This window comes from Lepus europaeus, chromosome 18, assembly GCF_033115175.1.
Source record: "Lepus europaeus isolate LE1 chromosome 18, mLepTim1.pri, whole genome shotgun sequence".
In the NCBI taxonomy this organism is placed as follows: Eukaryota; Metazoa; Chordata; class Mammalia; order Lagomorpha; family Leporidae; genus Lepus; species Lepus europaeus.
The window spans coordinates 25,502,554-25,516,479 of record NC_084844.1 but is presented as its reverse complement, the minus strand read 5'-3'; the positions used below and the strand labels follow the sequence as shown (position 1 = coordinate 25,516,479).

At 47.5% G+C, this 13,926-nt stretch overlaps 1 protein-coding gene across 1 annotated transcript in view; it reads left to right on the top strand.

The window, feature by feature from the left end:
* Window positions 1–3,607: 3,607 nt before the first annotated feature.
* Window positions 3,608–13,926, top strand: part of SPOP (speckle type BTB/POZ protein) — a 76,641-nt gene continuing 66,322 nt past the window's right edge. The window contains exon 1 of the mRNA XM_062175553.1: window positions 3,608–3,791. The gene's annotated coding sequence lies outside the window, so the exon portion shown is untranslated. The remainder of the gene's footprint in view (window positions 3,792–13,926) is intronic.

Below are 13,926 nucleotides of genomic sequence, written 5' to 3'. Positions count from 1 at the left end.
GCTCCACCTGGGTCTCCCACGTGGGTGACAGAGACCCAAGCACTTGGGCCATCATCTGCTGCTTTCCTAGGCACATTAACGGGGAGCTGGATTGGAAACAAGAGCAGCTAGAACTTGAATCAGTGCTCTAATATGGAATGCCGGTGTTGTAAGTGCTGGCTTAACCTGCTGCGCCATGACACAGGCCCCACTTGTGTGTCTTTTCTTCCATGCTGAGTGCAGGATTACTGGGCTACTAAGGACCTTCCTTCCTGGGTCCTTGAGGGCTCCACTGGCAGCTGCTGAGCCAGGGGGCCAAGTGACCAATGGAGAAGTTAATCAGCGACAGATCAGCTAAAGTGCAGAGAAGTGCAGTGCTTACAGCCAAAGTCCTGCCTGCCTCTACCTCCCCCACAGCTTCCAGGGAAACCTTGCCTTTGCTTACTAGACTGTAAAATGGAGCCAGAGGTCGTTGTTGGCAGAATACATAGCAGATATCTCTGGGTCTTTGGGGACAGATCTCTTGCCCAGACCTGGCTCGTGACAGCCGATGAACACTTTGTCATTTGTGGTTTTGGATTATGAAAATGAATTCTGCTTGTTTCCTCCCATCACAGGGAGCAGTGAATTGAATTGGTGCCATTGTAAGTTTGATTGTTGTTGCATAGATAAAGGCCTCATTAAGTCCCTCATGAGGACAGAAGAATTTTATTTTGAAGAAAGAGGAGCGAGGAGGGGCTCCTTGCTTGTGGTTACAGCAGCAACAACCAAAAAACATTAAATGGAGGCAATAATTAAATAACTGCACTTTTCTTTCTTTCTTTTTTTCTTTTTACCCAAGCCTAGTCAAGAGGCTGCGTGAGTTTTTAATTAGTGCCGTATTTTCAATAAATCCGTATCTGTATGTGGTGCTGATTCTTTCCTGGATAAGGCAAAGATAATAATGAGAATCCTATTTTTCAGTTCCACACTAAAGGGATGCCTGGTATATTTAATCATGCTGTAGAAATCCTGGCAGCTTTCTCTGAGCCCAGTCTCTGCTCTAATTACATTTCTAGATTTTAGTAAATTGAAAGGGAAAATGTAGGAACAAAATAATTAAAACCGAAGAGGAAGTGCATATTAAAAAGGAGAAGCTGTTTAAAATTCTTCTACATAGTGCTTCCAAGGACATCTACAATCGTTTAATCAGCTCCACACCAAATCAAAGTTCTTTATACAGAGGCTGGTGGGGTCATAGCTCAGGTGGGCGGTGTGGTCTCCACAGCAGAATGGGAGCCTTGTCGCACCAGGCTGCAGATGGGGACTCGACCTCTCATATCTTTCCAGATCACTGGGGATTCAGGCCCAGCCAGGACAAGCTGCTGGCACAAACTCACTGGCCCCCGGGGCACCCTCCCAGGTCCTGGGCAGCATCTGGCTAACCATAATGATTAGCTCCCACTGTGGGGCACCTGAGTAGGTTGTCCATGCCCCCACTTCCCTTCCCACCCCCATGCTCCCTCCCCAAGAGCTACTTTATTTTTGTCTTTTCAGCCTTCCTGTGAAATCTGCAGTCCAGAGAACAGGCATCAGAACAGCCTGAGAGAAGACACCAGCAGGAGTTACTGGGTTACCCCTAGGGCATTCTGAATTTTCACAAGGTCCAAAACCCTGTTGGCTGCTGCTGAAGGAATGGCGGCTGTTGATAATGACACGAGTGCAATCTACTTGGAAAGTTTCAAGCATCCACCCAATAGGCAAGAATAGCTCTTTGTCTTAAGTGGGGCAGACATGGTAACCACATCACTGCAAAATTTAAGAGATCTCCATTTTTCTTTTTTTTTTTTCATTATTTTGGATGACATGTGGGTTGTGCCAGCTGTAGGAGTGTTTGGACCATGATTCCTGGGAAATTTTAAGCTGTGGGATTGTAGGGTCTGCTTCTGTGCTTGAGAGTGGAAGACGGCTTTGGCACTGTCAGGGGATTCTTTCCAAAACCCCCTGTGGCTTTGCCCGTGGGCTTCCAGCCTTCCCCACTGAACAGACACCTGGCCCCAGGACACACGTGGCAGGAGGCAGTGGGTACGTCTCCTGGAGATAGTCCCACAGGCCTGGAGGCAGCACGGCTCCCGGAAGCGGTTCCCAAGGCAGGGCCCACACCTTGTCACCTGTGAGTCAGGGTTCAGCAGGTTGCATCCAACGCTGGGTGCGCCTGCATCGTGTATGTGTATGTCTGCAGAATGACCGAGACGGTGCCTGCTCTGCAGTTTCTGGCTTCATTCGGTAAGGCTAACTTTTCAAAGTTTGAACTAAAGGAAAGAATCGTAGCAGTAACAAATATCCCATCACTGTCCCTCTAATAGGAAGGCAACATTTTCCCTCCCAGGGCCATGACCTCTGAGATGTACTTTTTTAAGATTTCATTTATTTGAAAGGGGAGAGCGAGCGAGTGAGCGAGCGAGCCTCCATCCACTGGTTCACTCCCCAAATGGTTGCATCCGCCAGGGCTAGACCAAGCCGAAGCCAGAAGCCTGGAACTCCACCCGGGACTCCCACAAGGGTGCAGGGGCCCAAGTACTCAGGCCGTGTCCTGCTGCTGTCCCGGGTGCCTCAGCCGAGAGCGGATCAGAAGTGGAGCAGCTGGCGCCTGAGCTAGCGCTAATATGGGGCGCACGTGGCCAAGGCTGCGGCTTAACTTGCTGCACCACAACCCTGGCCCCAGGTTTTTCTCTTTCACTCACGTCAGGCATCATTTTATCCCGTCGGGGAGCTAGGATGAGAGACTGGGGCCAAGACAGTGGTCATGGAACCGCTTGCTTCCAGGGAGGCCACCTAAAGATCCCACTGCCTTTCCCAAAGGAGGGGTGCTATTTTTTCTTTTTTAAAATATTTATTTGAAAGGCACAGTTAGAGAGAGAGAGAGACAGAGACAGAGACATCTCCCCATCGGCTGGTTCACCCCCCAAACGGCCTGCACCGCTGGGGCGGAGGCAGCCTTGGCAGAGGCGCCGGGTTTCATCCGGGTCTCCCACGAGGGTGGCAGGAACGCCGGCTCCTGGGCCGCCTTCCGCTGCTTTCCCGGAACGTTAGCAGGAAGGTGGAGCGGCTGGGACTGGAAACGATGCTCGCACGGGATGTTGGCGCTGCTCGCCGCAGCTTTCCCCGTTGTGCCACAACGCCGGCCCCTTCCTCTTGTTTCCAAACGCTAGAGGCTTAAAAGGGCCTCTAGCATCACCCTAAAGTCCCAAACCGATGCTCCTGACAGGGCCGGTTTAAAGAAAATGAGCTCAAGTACTTGGCGAACCATAAACTGCTTGCAAGTGGAAGCTGCTGCTGTGGTGAGCCCTTCTCGTTCCAACGACGCCCCGCCCCTCCACTTGGTTTGTCGCTCTCGGGTCCTCGCGCCTTGCCGCGTCCTAGTGCGCACGGCACGCGACCCCCGCCGAGTTCCCGCCTCTTTCGCCCCAGGCCCCTCCTCCCCGTCAAGTCCCCGGGCCTGGGCGAGGCGGCAGGGACGCATGCGCGTTGGGGGGGAGGAGGCGGAGTCTTGAGGAAGCGGGAGGAGGGGCGGGAGAAGCCAGGGAGGGCAGGGACGCGGAGGGGAGGGGAGGCGGCCGCGCGGGGTGGGGCCCGGCGGGTACGCGTTCGCTGCGTCGACGTGCTGACGCCAGGACGCTCCGGCCGGTGTGTGTCGGGGGGTATGTGTGTGAGTGCGCGTTCCGAGTGTGTTTGTATTTGTGTATCGGCGGTCCCGCAGGTCCCGGATGTTGCGGACAGCATGAGGCGAGCGCAGGGGGACGGAGACCAGCAGCTGTCGCCGCCGCTCTCAGGTGAGTGGGGGGGAGGAGAGTCGAGGGAGGGGGCTGTCGTGTCGGAGTCGGGGGGCGCCTCCCTTAAGAGGTGATTGACCTCCCACTCCCCCCTCCTCCAACACACACATATGCTCCTCTCTGCCCCATTTCCTGCACCGGGTTACTTGGCCCGCGAATGCCAGAGCCTAATCAACCGTCCTTCTCCTTATCCCAAGCATTCAGGAGACACAAACGCGCCCCCTGCCTTCGGCACCCCCCCAATCATTTCCCAGCCCCATCCCCCTTGCCAAATAGTGAGCTGTCGCCTGCGGCGAGATGGGTGACTGCGCATGCGCGAGTGTGAACGAGCTTGGGGTGCCTGCTCGCTGCCCTCGGGGCGCATGCGCATCGCGGTGTTGCAGGGACCTGCGGGATAAAGAGCCCCTTGACCACGCGCCCGCCTTCTCCCTGGGCCGTGCGCGAGACTTGCTGCCCGACTGTGAGCTCGTGCTCCTATCCAAAAGGGAGAATTTAAATTATGCGAGGGACTTGGAGACAAAGCCCTGTTCGCATCTGTGTTTCCCTGGAGACTCCCGGGCTACAGACACCTCCCGGAGCCGGCGTGTCCCACGCTGACCCTGCTTTTGAAACTCAGCTGCGACTTGCAAGATTACTTTTCCTTCCCTCGACTCGTAGGAACTTCCCCTGTGTTGAGGAGTAGACGCCCGACCCATTCAGTTCTTTGCGCAGGGATTTTGGTGGCCTTGCTAAGGAGGCTAAAGGTCATAGGAAAGAAACTTGAGTGTATGTCGGAGGGTTTCTGTTGGTAAAACTCTGGTTATCTTCAGAGAACCAGATAAAGTGGAGATGCAGAGCCTGCAGTTGGAGGCGTTGGGTCAGACCTGAATCCAGACAAGGTTCTCACCTCCCCTACCTGTGTGACCTGTGGCCCCCACCTTTTTTTTTAAATGAAAGATCTCCCTTAGCACTTTGGTTTTAGCTGTACATTATTGAAGTTCTGTGATCATCACATGAAAACAAAGACAATTAGAGACTAATGGTGGGCAGGAACTTGACCAGTGGAAGTTTTAAGTAATAAAAATGACTTTTCTTTCATTTTGGCAAATAAAAGAATTAAAGAAAAAAAAACTTTGGCCGGCGCCGCGGCTCACTAGGCTAATCCTCCGCCTTGAGGCGCCGGCACACAGGGCTCTAGTCCCGGTCGGGGCGCCGGATTCTGTCCCGGTTGCCCCTCTTCCAGGCCAGCTCTCTGCTATGGCCCGGGAGTGCAGTGGAGGATGGCCCAAGTGCTTGGGCCCTGCACCCCATGGGAGACCAGGAGAAGCACCTGGCTCCTGCCTTCGGGTCAGCGCGGTGCGCCGGCCGCAGCGGCCATTGGAGAGTGAACCAACGGCAAAGGAAGACCTTTCTCTCTGTCTCTCTCTCTCACTATCCACTCTGCCTGTCAAAAACAAACAAAAAACAACAACAACAAAACTTTAAAGCACCGTGGGATTTTAGTGAGCTGGGACCTGGGTTTCCAGTTGGCAGTTCAAACGTGGTCCTTAAGTTTGCTCCCGTGTTGCCACTCTTCTGATTACCTTGTAGCTTCTTACTGCTGCCACAAGAACTCTATGAGGAAAAGAGAAACTTACCAGCAAAAGGTTTGCTCTGTAGCTTTGGCAGGAATAGCTCAATTGTTGTAGGAGGCACAAGGGAAGAGGGAGGGGCGTTTCTGTGTTTCACAGTTTGCCTTGCCAACCCTGAGCCCCAGCTGGACCCCTGAGAATGGGACATATTAGTAAGCCTTGTTTCCTGTTCTCTTCCCTTCACATTCTGCTTGCTTCGTCTCGTTCGGTAAAGGCATTTTTGGCTGCCATTCATAACTCCAAGACTTTATGTTCTTGGACCTTAACGTATGTGTGTCTATTTTTTTTTTTTTTTTCACTTCCCCATTTACCCCGGCCTTTACATAGTTCAGCTGTCTTTTGTGGTGTTTCCAGTTGTCATGATTATAGATGGATCCAACAGATGATGTAGGAATTCAGGGTGCATGTATCCTCCTGTGTCCTGGGGAAGAGGTGGAAACGTTTTTCTCCACGTGCATACTAAGGAGTTTAAATTTACTGTGACAGCTCCACACGTAGGATCAGGGCAGTAGGTGTTGGTACTTTGGTAGCTGCTTCTAAAGCTCTTCATAGTAGCTTGTCTGGTACCTGGGAATTTTTGTTTGTTTTTATTTATTTGAGAGACAGAGTGTATGAGCAAGCAAGCTCCTGCTGATTTACTCCCCAGTAAATCCCTTGGGCAGGTCAAGCCTAGAGCTGGAACTCCTTCATGGGGAGCAGAGACCCAACAGCCTGAGCCGTCACCTGCTGCCTCCCAGGGTGCACATTAGCAGGAAGCTGGAATTGGAAGTGCTGTTCCAGTTGGCATAGGGGTATCCTTAGCAGTTTCTTAACCACCAGGCCAAACTCCTGCCCTTTAGAGATTTTAAAAATTTTATCTATTTTCATTTTATTTGAAAGAGAGGAGGAGGAGAGAGAGAGAGAGAAGGACCAATCTTCCATCCACTGGTTCACTACTCAAATGCCTGCACCAGCCAGGGCTGGGCTCCATGGAAGTCAGGAGCCTGGAACTCAGTCTGGTACTCTTACATAGATGGCAGGGACTCAAGTACTTGAGCCATCACCTGCTGCCTCCCAGGGTGTATGCCAGCAGGAAGCTGGATCGGAAGCAGGGCCGGAATAGAGCCAAGCACTCTGATATGGTATACAGATGTCTCAAACAGCATCTTAACTGCTGTGCCAATTATCCCTTGATTTTAAAACATTTTTAAAATGTGTTTTCATTTTGTTTGAAAGGCAGAGAGACAGAGACAGATATGTTGCATCCACTGGTTCACTCCCCAAAAGCCTGCAATGACCTAGGCTGGGCCAGGCTGAAGCCAGGAGCCCAGAACTCTGTCTGAATCTCCCCTATGGGTGGCAGAGATCCCAGTACTTGAGTCATCATCCACTGCTCCCCACGATGTGCAGTATTAGGAAGCTGGATTGGTAGTAGAGCTGGGACTCAATCCAGACATTCTGATGTGGGATACAGGCATCCCACACAACTTAACTGTGGATCCAAACACCTGCCCCCTTGGAGATTTTTAATGTTGCCTATGTCTGGACTTGGATCACTTTCTGGTAAAATCTAGAAGTAAAACTATTGTGGTAATAAATGCCTGTCTTTTCTTCTCCATAGGTGTCTGTCTACCAGGATACCTTGTTCTTTTTTTTTTTTTTTTCTTTCTTTTTAAAGATTTATTTATTTGAAAGAGTTACACAGAGAGAAAAAGAGTGGCAGAGAGAGAGTGAGCAAGCGTGCGTGCTGTCTTCCATCTGCTGGTTCACTCCCCAATTGGCTGCAACAGCTGAAGTTGTGCCAATCTTAAGCCCTGAGCAAGGAGCCTCCTCCAGGTCTCCCACATGGATGCAGGGGCCCAAGGACTTGAACCATCTTCTACCACTTTCCCAGGCCATAGCAGAGAGCTGGATAGGAAGTGGAGCAGCCAGGACTTGAACTGGTGGCCGTATGGGATGCCGGCACTGCAGGCAGCAGCTTTACCCACTATGCCACAGCACCGGCCCCAATACTTTGTTCTTATCTGGAAGCATTTCGCCTAGTTGAATTCACCAAAGCCTCATTTAAAATTTTGACAATACAAAGGCGTGAAATGCTTTTAGGATTAAGATGAATATCATTAAATAATTTGTATTGGTACAGTACAGAGCATTGTTTAAAAAAATCACTCTTTAAAATGGGAAGCACGTGCATATGAGACAACATTCAGAAAGTACAAAGCATGGAGAGTGACAGGTCTTCCTCCTGCCAGCCCTCTTCATCCGCGTAGTTCTCCTGCCCACAGGGAACGCTCTTGTTGGTCCTGCTAGAGGTAGTGTGTTTACGATCACGTACGCCTGTGTGTTCTTTGGTTTTTGTTCTACACGGATGGCAATGTGCTACACCTGGTATTCTGTACTTTTCTTTTTGCACTTATCTTGGTGATCACCCCATGCAGTGTATACAGTACCTCTTCCTTTTTGAAAACTGTTAGCTATTCCACTGTATTGACGGGCCATCATCCATCCAACTCTTATTGGACATTTAGGTTTCCATATAAGTATGGAATTCCATGTGTAAGTGCTGGGCCAATGGCAGTGAACATTTTTAATGTTTTAGATATTGCTAAGTTGCTTCCCACGGAAGCTGTCTCAGTTTATGTGAGTGTTCCTGCCAGCAGTGTGAGTCTGCCTGTTCCTCACCACCAGTGTTGCCACATTTTTTGACCTTTTATACAGTCTTTTTGTCTAAGATTTCAGAGTTCATTATGAGCTTGTTAAGAGGAGCTGTGGGTAAAGGCCACCACTCTTCTGCAGATGAGGGGATGGTGGAGGATACTGTTGAGATGAAGAGTAAAGTCATATGCCTGGAGTGCACAGCAAACCCACGACAATGCTAAGAAGTCATAGAACCTGCATTCCAATAATTGCCTTTAATACTTAGCTGCTAGTTTCTATGTGTGAAATTATCTATGCCCATAAGTGATTTTTTAAAAATTTTTTTTAAGATTTATATATTTATTTGAAAGGCAGAGTCACTGAGAGGCGGAGGTGGGGGGCCACCTTCCATCCATTGATTCACTCCCTAAATGGCTGCAGTGGCTGGAGCTCTACCGATCTGAAGTCAAGAGCTTCTTTTGGGTCTCTCACATGGGTGCAGGAACTGAACTGAAAAGGTAACACAGTTAGTTAAGGTATTTTACTGAGTGCTGTCTCACTACAGAATATTGGTACTGACACTTTAATCTGTTGATGAGGCAGACATGGTGTGGTGGGTTAAGCCACTGCTTGGGAAGTCTGCATACCATATTGGAGTTCCAGCTGTTTCATGTCTATTCCACTTCCTGGTACTGCATCCTAGGATACAGGATGTGATGACTCAAGTGCTTGGGCCCCTGCCCTCCGTGTAGAAGAATCAGATGAAGTTCCAGGCTCCTGGCTTCAGCCTGGTCCAACTTTGGCTATTGTATGCATTTGAAGAGTTAACCAGGGGCCAGCACTGTGGTGCTGTGGCATAGCAGGTAAAACCGCAGCCTGCAGTGCTGGCATCCAATATGGGCACTAGTTCATGTCCCAGCTGCTCTACTTCCAGTCCAGCTCTCTGCTATGGCATGGGAAAGCTGTAGAGGATGGCCCAGGTCCTTGGGCCCCTGCACCCATGCAGGAGACCCAGAGGAAGCTCCTAGCTCCTAGCTTCGTATTGGTGCATCTCTGGCCATTGTGGCCTACTGGGGAGTGAACCAGTGGATGGAAGACCTCTCTTTCTCTCTCTGCCTCTTCTCTGTGTAACTCTGACTTTCAAGTAAAATAAATAAATCTTAAAAAAGTTAACCAGCAGATAGAAGATCTCTGTCTGTGCTTTTCAAGTAGTTGAAAATAAATAAACATTTTAAAAAATTCAACCTAAAAGTTTTTAAAACATCTACTAGGGGCCAGCGCCGCGGCGCCGGCACCTCAGGTTCTAGTCCCAATCGGGGCACCGGATTCTGTCCCGGTTGCTCCTCTTCCAGTCCATCTCTCTGCTGTGGCCTGGGAAGGCAGTGCAGGATGGCCCAGGCCCTTGGGCCCTGCACCCGTATGGGAGACCAGGAGGAAGCACCTGGCTCCTGGCTTTGGATCGGAGCAGTGCACCGGCCATAGTGGCCACTTGGGGGGTGAACCAATGGAAAAAGAAAGACCTTTCTCTCTGTCTCTCTCTCTCTCACTGTCTAACTCTGCTTGTAAAAAAAAAATTTCTGTTAAAAAAACATCTACTGGTTAGGGACAGATGTCTGGCTTAGTGGTGAAGGCACCATGGTCAGGATGCCCATGTCCCATATCAGAGGGCCTGGATTCAATCCCTGGCTCTGGCTCTTTTGTTAGCTTCCAGTTAATGCGGGCCCTGGGAGGCAGCAGTGATGGCTCAAGTCACTGAGTTCCTTCCACCCATGTGGGAGGCCTGGATTGAGTTGCAGGCTCCTAGCTTTGGCTCAGCTCAGCCCAGCCCAAGCTGTTCCAGCATTTGGAGAGTGAACCGCTGGATGGGAACTTGCTGCTCTGTCCTCTGCTTTTTTCTCTCTGTACTTCTGCCTCTAAAATAAATAGTAACTACTTCCAAAAAAAAAAAAAAATTCTGTTGATTGCAGAATACTTCACTATGTGCTGCTAAGAAATAGAAATTAAAAAGATGTCTGTGCCTGAAGGAGTTTACAATCTTGTTGAAATACTAGAGCAGCTGAATATATGAAATGAGAACAGTTAGGAAATAGTACTCAAACAGTAATAATACACTGTGTTCCATGCTAAGAGGATTTTGCAAAGGTGTGATTAAGGGTTAGAAGAGAGTCCATTTGGGAGGCCTTCCTGGAGGAAGTGCATGTTTTTACAAGTGTTTGAAAAATTTTTAAGCCTACAGAAAAACGGAAAGAATAGTATAGTTATCTCCTTTATACTTGTCAGATTCAACAATTGTTCTTATTTTGTTATATTTGCTTTATACATGTTTAGATGTATAGTATGTACATTTTTTTCCTTTTAAGATTTATTTGTTTACTTGAGAGGCAGAGTTACTGGTAGAGGGAGAGACAGAAAGAAAGGTCTTCCATGTGTTGGTTCATTCCCCAAATGGCTGCAATGGCTGGAGCTAGGCCTGTCCAAGGGCTGGAGCCAGGAGCTTCTTCAGTTCTCTCACATGGGTGCAGGGGCCCAAGCACTTGGACCACCTTCTACTGCTTTCCTAGACACAGCAGCAGGGAGCTGAATCAGAAGTAGATCAGCCAGGACTGGAACTGGCACCCATATGAATGCTGGCACCACAGGCAGAAGCTTAACTTACTGTGGCACAGCTTTGGTCCCTAGTATATACATTTTAATATTGAAAACATCATGATGCTTCCTTCTTAAATACTGAGATGCAGCCCTTAAAAATGAAAACATTGTTTTACTTAATTGTTCTTAATAGTACTCAGCACAGTTAAAACGAATCAATGGTAACTCTTTTTTAAAAAAGATTTATTGGCTGGCGCTGTGGCTCAATAGGCTAATCCTCCGCCTGTGGCGCTGGCACACTGGGTTCTAGTCCCGGTTGGGGCGCCAGATTCTGTCCCGGTTGCTCCTCTTCCAGTCCAGCTCTCTGCTGTGGCCTGGGAGTGCAGTGGAGGATGGCCCAAGTGCTTGGGCCCTGCACCCCATGGGAGACCAGGAGAAGCACCTGGCTCCTGGCTTCGGATCAGCGCGGTGCGCTGGCTGTGGCGGCCATTGGAGGGTGAACCAGCGGCAAAAGGAAGACCTTTCTCTCTGTCTCTCTCTCACTGTCCACTCTGCCTGTCAAAAAAATCAATAATAATAAAAAAATTTATTTATTTATTTGAGAAGTAGAATTAGAGAGGGAGGAGGAGAGACAGAGATCTTCTACCCACTGTTTTACTCCCCAGATGGCTGCAGTGGCCAAGGTGTGCCGATCTGGAGCCAGGAGCCAGGAGCTTCTTTCAGCTCTTGGGTGCAGGGATCCAAGCTTGTGGGCCATTCTCTATTGCTTTCACAAGCCATAGCAGAGAGCTAGATCAGAAGAGGAGCAGCTGGGATATGAACCAGTGCTCACATGGGATACCACAGACAGATGCCTAGCCCACTGTGCCACAGTGCTGGCTCCAACAGTATTTCTTTAATATCATCTGATGCCTAATATGTGTTCAAATTTTCCCAGTTGTTTTAAAGGTTTTTTAGTTGTTCGTATTTTTTTCCTCTAGACATATCTCTTTTTAAATCTAGAACAGTTTAGAAGCTGTGTGATACTGGTTTGTTTTTGAGTAGACCAGGCCATTTTCTTATAGCATATGTCACTTCTGGAATTTTCTGGTTGTTTCCTTATGATTTCATTTAAGTTGTCCCCTTATACCTGTTTTTCCCATAAACTGGTATTGAGCTCTAAAGGCTTAGCTGGATTCTAGTGAAATATTTTGGTAATAATAGGTGTTGCTCTACTTCTCATTGCATCGTAATAAGAGAAACAGTGTCATAATGTCCCACTATTAATGGTGCTGAGTTTGATCATTTATTTAAGGCAATAAATTCCAGATCTCGTCATTGTTAGCTCATTTTTTTCCTTTGTTAATTAGCAAATTAACTGTAGATTGGTGTCGCTTTGGCTCCATACTTCTCCAGCTTTATCTGGTGATGGTGAGCCTTGCTTTGTATCAGTTTAATTTATGGGTTGTTGCACAGTGGTGATTTTCTAATTCTAGCATTTCTTTCCATTCCACTAGCTTTCAACCTTCTATAAGGATTTCCCTTATCAGGAATAAATTATAATTTGCACTAAAGAGTTGAGGTAAATTCTGAATTATTTTTCTTAACACTTTTCTGTATAAGGAGATGGTATATGTAATAGTCATCTCTCATGTCAGTGAATGAATTGTTTTCATTTCTGTGTTTTAGTGTCATCATGAACTCAAGGATTTTAGTTTTTCTTCCAACAATTATGGAGATTCTGTTTGGTGCATACTGTGTTTTGGCCTGTGAGAGCCATCTACATTTGGTGTATGAGTGCTTGATTAGTTCCTGGCTCAGAAGTGGAGCCCTCACCTTGTCATCATATATATCACATTGCTTCCCTTTCCATACATTAGGTTGCTCATCTGCCTTATGGAGCTTCTGGAGCCAAATTTTAAACACTAAAGGTGGCTTTATTTTAATCAGTGTATCTTGTGTTTGGATCACTTCTCTGACACTGGCGTTGCTGAATTCTAGATCTTAGAACCACAGCTTCCTTGTCTTAAATGTTCTTCATGAAAAACAGGCAGTATCTCAGAAGAGAGCATTGTGCCAACCCCCCTCCCATCACTCATGCCTTAATGTAAGGTTTGCTGTAGAAGAGATTGGGGAATTTATTCTCTTATGAGCAGGCTAGCTTTTTTCTGAGATGAAAGATAAACAATGCAATTTGGAGACCGAAATTATGTTTAGAGGCTTTGTTGGGAGTGTGGGTTTTTATCATTATATAAAAACATGTTTGTGTGTATATGCGCAAGTATCTGTCTTCCCTTTTCCTCGTTTTACACACATCTCTGCACAGTTGGAGGGTTATGTAAGATTATGCTGTAATAGCATATTTTTTTCATTATCACTAGGTTTTTATCATTTAAAAAAGGCTAAGACAGATTGTTCTTAATTAGGGTAGATTTTCAGCTAGGCCATGAACTGTATGTCTAGCTGTCTTAACTCAGGGTCTGGGACAGTGTTGAATCCTGTGCACTTGAGAAATGTTGGTGTATCCACTGTGTTCTCTGAAAATCCACTCCGCTAATGAAGTCAATGCAAATGGAAGGTACCGTGCAACTGCATTGTAAAGCTGCCTTCAGGGACTGGACTAATTCCTGCCTTGTGAAAAAATATTTTGTTAGACTCCTCTCATGTAATGGTGTTTTGCGTAATCTTACTGACTTCAGGTTACTCAAAGCCAGACAATAACAGTATTCTGACATTTATGTGAGATTCATTTTTCAATTTCTTTCTACCATCTTGTCATATTTACAAGGTTATTCCCATCCTGGTTTCATAACATTACTGGCCCCATATTAAATTCTGATTGTGTATTCAGGGAAGCGCACCTGTTTCTTGTGTTTGTTTTCAGGCGTGGCGAATCACTCTGAAATGAAAGGCTGTGCTGACACATTTGCTAACAAGATCTAGTAGCTTCTTTATATTTTTGTTTTTGAAAAGCTCCTGTTACAGGAAAAAATTCTAAAGTACACACTCTTAGGAAGTGCTTGAGCCGTCATTCTTCCAACCATGGTCATATTTTAATAGAACTGACAAGCAGTTACCCAGGTGCTTTGTGTGGCAGAGATGGTCACGCAGCTTTGAAAGAGCCGGCTGCAGACTCAAAATGAGAATGTAATATTCAGACAGGAATTCTTGCTTGACCATGAAGACCAGTGTTCTTGGCTATTTCTTTCTAGGAAGCTGTTGGCATAATTCTTCCTGCCTCCATCAGTGAAGGCCTTATAGGGATTCTGTGAAAGGCTCTGGTTCCTCCTTTGTATACATCTATTTTGTAAGAGGAAAAATGTGTGTGTAGTCATTTATCT